The sequence below is a fragment of the Cricetulus griseus genome, assembly GCF_003668045.3.
Source record: "Cricetulus griseus strain 17A/GY chromosome 1 unlocalized genomic scaffold, alternate assembly CriGri-PICRH-1.0 chr1_1, whole genome shotgun sequence".
NCBI lineage: Eukaryota > Metazoa > Chordata > Mammalia > Rodentia > Cricetidae > Cricetulus > Cricetulus griseus.
The window spans coordinates 187,634,562-187,640,586 of NW_023276807.1; positions in this window are offsets into that span (position 1 = coordinate 187,634,562).

The following is a 6,025-nucleotide window of genomic DNA, read 5'->3' on the forward strand; positions in this document are numbered from 1 at the left end:
TCTTTCAGGGCAGACATTCATACCATCGGAAGCTCAGTCACAACAGTGGCAATAATCTTTCCCAGTACTGTATTTTTCCCACACTGTGTTGGGAGGGAATCTCATTCTAAAAGATACTGATTAAGAGATAAAGGAAGGCTAGCAAGATGACTCCGCAGGTTAACACTGGCTACACAAAACCAATACCCAGGGAATTTGAGGCTGGCCCTTCTCCAGGTATATTAGGAGAGGTGCAGAGTCCAGACCTGGGTGAACAACAGTTACCTCTGTGTGAGTGGCAGTCCTTTGGTTGATCAGCAGTTGCAAAGGTGACTTTGTCCCTTTTAGAATGATCCAAGCAGTGTTCTGATCAGTCAAATGGGTGGTTCTATTTATCTTTGTGGGAAAGGATTGGCATGCATTTTCCTGGGGTGGCACATGGTAGACACCTGAGGGAAAGGTCTTTTCACCAGTGGCATAGATTTGGGATATTACACTTGAAATGCCTTACTAAATGCCTTGCCATGTGGCACGAGTCATTTAAACCATTCAGAAACAAGGAAGTGTGTGTGTGTGTGTGTGTGTGTGTGTGTGTGTGTGTGTGAGAGAAGAGAGAGAGAGAGAGAGAGAGAGAGAGAGAGAGAGAGAGAGAGAGGCTCTAGACGATGCCATCAATCTGGTAATACACTCCTGTTAGTCTGTGTGGCTTGCTATAGCACACCACCATAGACTTCCCTGTAGGGAACAGAGCTTTCTCTCTTTCAGGTCTGGAAGCTGGGAATTGAAGACTGAGGCATAGGCAGATTCAGTTCATTTCCGGGGTCATCAATGTCTGTCTTCTTGCTGTGTTCTCAATGAGAGGGAAGAGTCAAGGGTCTCCCTGGGGCCTCTGTTATAAACATACCAGTCTCACTTGTTCAGTCTTCACAGTGTAATCATCAGTCCAAGTCCTGTCTACAAACACTATCACCTTGGGTATCAGTTTCCATATTGGAATCAAAGGGAACATGACTTCAGTCTCAGCAGTGGTTAGACACGTGTTTTATTTCTCTGAAAGACTGTTAACTCACTGTGGCCAAGGCCTGACAGCAAAAAAAAAAAAAAAAAAAGCATTAAGTTGTATGTAGGGGGATTCCCACTAGACTTACCCCAGATACTTCAGAAGAACCCTTTCTGAACAGAGAATACAATGACATATGGGATACTAAAATGTAACAAAACAAAAGAACACAAACACCCAGTAGGAATACCACACCCAGCAGAACTATTTCCAGATCTGAAAGATAAACAAAAATTTCTCCAGAGGAGCAGAAACAGAGGGACTTTATGCCCACCAGACTAGGGAGTCCTACAGTAGAAGCAAAAATTCAGGACCTAGCTCAGTGGTGGCGGCGGCAGCGGCGGCGGCAGCGGCAGCGCATGCCTTTAATCCCAGCACTCAGGAAGCAGAGGCAGGTGGATCTCTATGAGTTCAAGGCCAGCCTGGTCTACACAGCAAGTTCCAGGACAGGCTCCAAAGCCACAAACCCTGTCTCAAAAAAAAAAAAAAAAAAAATTCAGGGCCCGAGATGTGGCTCAGTGTGTTTATGGCCAGTCTAATTCACATAGTGTGTTCCAGTGCTCTCACGGCAAGACGGGAGGAGCAGACTGGAGAAGCTCTGGGACTGGGAGTGTGAGAAGAGCTAGCCTGCATCGGAGAAGCAAGGGACACACTACCTCAACCGGGGAAGGAAGAACACTGACTCCCAAATGTTGTTCTCTAGTCTCCACATACTTCTTCCCCCACCACACTACATTTTCAAAAAAGTTAATCATTAGAAACAAAAGTATAATAACTATTATAATGAACAGCATGTGTGTGTGCCACACACAAAACAGAAAGCAAAGGGAAAATATATAATAAATGAACAATAAAAAGAGAAGAAAGGAATAACAACAGCAAAAATACAAGGCTGGGTGTGGTGGCACAAACTTTTTGTATTAGCACTTGGAAGCCAGAGGCAAGTGGATCTCTGTAAGTTCAAGGCCAGGCTAATTTACATTGTGAGTTCCAGGCCAGCTAGGGCTACATATTGAGACCCTATCTAAAAAAGAATAAAAATTTTAAAAACTAAAAGTAACATACATAAACATTGAAATGGAAAGAACTATGCCAAACTTTCTTCATGCAGCCAGCATTGCTCATACTAAACCAGACAAACACAAAACAAACTATAGATCTGTATCTTTGACAAACATAATAGATGAAAAACTTCTCAATCAAATGCTAGCAAACTGAATGTAATAATAGCATAATAGAAAGATCATACACCAAGGGCAGGTAGGATTCATCCCTGGGATACACAGGTGCTCCAACAGAAACACACAACAAATGAAATACATCAGTGGAGTGAAGGGGGAACGTTTCAAGACACAGAAAAAGCATTTGGTAGGAATCAACATCCCTTCATGGACTAAAGAAAAATAACTCAGCAGATTCAGTTTAGAAGGAAAATAACACATGCATGCATGTGTGCACACACACACACACACACACTCACGCACACACACAACCAATATCAGACTGGATGGGGGAAAGCTGGAAGCATTGCCTCTATGATCTGGGATATGGCAAGGATGTCCACTCTCACCACCCTTATTTAATAAAGTATTGGAAGTTTTAACAAGTGCAATTAATCAAGAGAAACACATGGCATCCAAATTGGAAAGGAAGAAGTTTAATTATCTGTGTTTGCAGATGGCATGATTCTATCCATATAAAGAACCAAGTACTCCATCAAAAAATCGTTGGACTTAGAAAATTATTTCACAAAGCTGGAGGATATAAAGGCAACATATAAGAACAGTAATGGTTTATGTACAAATAAAGAACCTCATAAAGAGAAATTAAGAAAATGATCTCAGGGCAAGAGAGATGGCTCAGTGGTTAAGAGCACTGACTGCTCTTCCAGAGGACCTGGGTTCAATTCCCAGCACCCACATGGCAACTGTCTGTAATTCCACTTCCAGGGGACCCAACACCCATGGCAAACATCAATGCACATAAAATAAAGATAAATAAATTTAAAAAGAAAACTATTTCATTCAAAATATCCATGTCAAAAGTTTATGAATAAATTTACTAAGGAAATAAAAGATCTCTATAGTGAAGATGATAAAACACTGATGAAAGACATTATAGAGGACATGCCAAGAAGGAATGGAACAATATGCTCTAGTTCATAAGTAGGAAAAATTAGTACTATTAAAATAACCATACTGTAAGTAAAACCTATAGTTTTAATGCAATTCTCATCAAAACACCAACAACATTCTTCACAGAGAAACAAAACAATTCCTAGTTAATTTGGAACCACACATGCTTAGCATGCATGAGGTCCTAGGTTCAACCCCTGCACTGTCAGAAAAGCAAACAAACAAGATACCACTGTCTTGAGAACCTGGAAGCATCATGGCATTTAATTTCAAAAGATAATTCAAAGCTATTTTAATTAAGACAGCATGGTATAGTATAAGAACAGACACACAGGACAACGGGACAGAATAGAGGACCAGAGATTAATCCCCATTCATGCAGTTGGCTTATTCTTTCCAAAGGCACTGGGAACATATATCTGAGAAAAGACGGGTGACATCCTTAAGTTGTGCTGGCAAAACTGGATCTGCATATGTAGAAGTTAAAATTAGATCTCTTCCTCCAGTGATAGTACATTGAAATCAACCCCAAGTGAATCACATACCTAAATTTTAAACCTGAAACTGAAATTACTACAAGAACACACAAGGAGAACACACAAGGACACTAGGTGTGTCCACCCTGAGGCCTGTGGTCTGCATGCACCCCAATATGAACGCAACACAATACAAAATCATACTTACTTAAAACATGAGATTTTTGTGTGTTTTGCTTTTGTAACTTGATCGGGCAGATCTTGAATATGAACTTGGTAGATGACAATGTCGTATTGCAATGTGAAAAGATTGCACAAGGCCAGTGGTAGGCAGTGATAATTTAGGTAGGACCAGAGGCACAGGTAATGGGATTATGTCAGACTGTATTATATACAAGAAGCTCCTGCACAGCAAAGGAAATACTCCACAGAACTAAGAGACAAACTAGAAAATTGGAGAATATATTGGCAAATTATTCATTTTGTAAGAGATGATATCCAGAATTCATAAAGAACTCAAAAGATGAATGCCAAAAATTTTTAATTAGGCTAAAGAACTGGGTACTTATCAATGAAAACATGTGTAAATACTCAGCAAGTACATGAAGAAAAACACAGTTTCACTAATCATTAGAGGAATGCAAATCAGAACCACAGTGAGATGTGCTGGAAGGTGCTGTATTCTGAGCAACGCCGCTACCATCTTCATGAGATCAGCTGTGCCTACTTACAATCATCCATCACAAATAGGCCTGGGGGCTTCCTTAGAGAGGGAGGGGGTGGAGAAGATCACTGCATTCTCCCTTGATATTCAGCCACTCCTCCCAACCATTTGTGTGCAGTTCTATACAAGGCCCCGGGACTTGAGGAAGGGTTAGAGCATGCATGTTGGGGCAAGGGGCTCTATGAGGACAATGGGATGTTGGGTGAGGACTTTGTACTGCATCTGTTTTGGGGTCATCCATGCTCCTGTCAGTACCCTCTCACCCATGCTCTGTAAGTCCAATAAATTGGTTCTTCATTAAGAACTGTGGTGGAGTCTTACTTTGCTTTTCTTTAAGACCTTAGGGGAAGGGTAGACATTGTTCATATCTATAGGGAAGGAATTTATCCACAGATATTATCAGATATCCCATTAATATATATATGTACATATATATATATATATATATATATATATATATATTGTGATAATATATGACTGAACAGCCATCACTGGAGCCTGGGGAGATAGCTTAGTTGGGGTAGTGCTTGCAGCATAAGCAGGATCCAACTTTGAAATCCAACACTCACATAAAAAGCCAGGCATGGTGGCATGTGTTTGTAATCACAGCCCTGAAGAGGGGGAAACACTGGGTCCCTGGGCATACTGTATTCAGTTCATGGTTTCCTGTTTCAATCCTTAGTTGTCAGGATCCATGTCTTGGATGGAAGGTGAAGCTAGTATCACAGCAATGGGAACTGTGGTAGGGTGCTCATCTTACAGTGACAAAGAAAAGGAAAGAGATGGAAAGGGAGGGGAGGGAAGTGGAGGGTTGGGGGTAGGAAGAAGAGAAGAGGTAGGAAGGGAAGAACACAGAGAGAGGGAATACCCTTCAAGACCATGTTCTCAGTGGCATACTTTTTCCAAATAGGCCTCATCTCCTAGTCCCCACCACCTCCCAATAAACTATCAAATTACACCCCACCAATGACTTTACCCACTAAGACAGAGCCCTCATGATCTGCTCACTTCCCTAAAGCCTTATCTCTGAACATTGCATTGGAAACTAAGCCCTAGACATACGGGCCTTTATGAAGCACACTTCAGAGTCAGTCATAACACTAAGACAGACTAAGCACTTAAAAGAGACTTGAGTTCTGGGGGCTGGTGAGATGGCTCAGTTGATAGAGTACTGGCTGCTCTTTCAGAAAGCCCCAGATTCACAGTGCCCACATGGTGGCTCACAACCATCTGTAATTCCAATTCTGGGGGGTCCAATGCCCTTGAATTAGTCAGAGTTCTCTAAAGAAATAGAACTGGTAGCACGGGCACACACACACACACACACACACACACACACACACACACACACGTATATGTATGGGGTTTTTAGAATTTGTTTTAATTTTGTGTCCATTGGTGTTTTACCTGCACATATGTCTATGTGAGGGTGCCAGAAACCTTGGAACTGGAGTCATAGACAGTTATGAGCTGCCATGTGGATGCTAGGGATTGAACTCAGCCAGATTCTCTAGAAAAATAGTCAGTGCTCTCAACCGCTGAGCCCTCTCTCCAGCCCCCATGCATGGTATTTATTAGAGTGGCTAATAGTCTGACCAGTTGAACAGTGGATGTTGTTCAGTCTGAACTGGATGTCTCAGCAGTTGCAGCC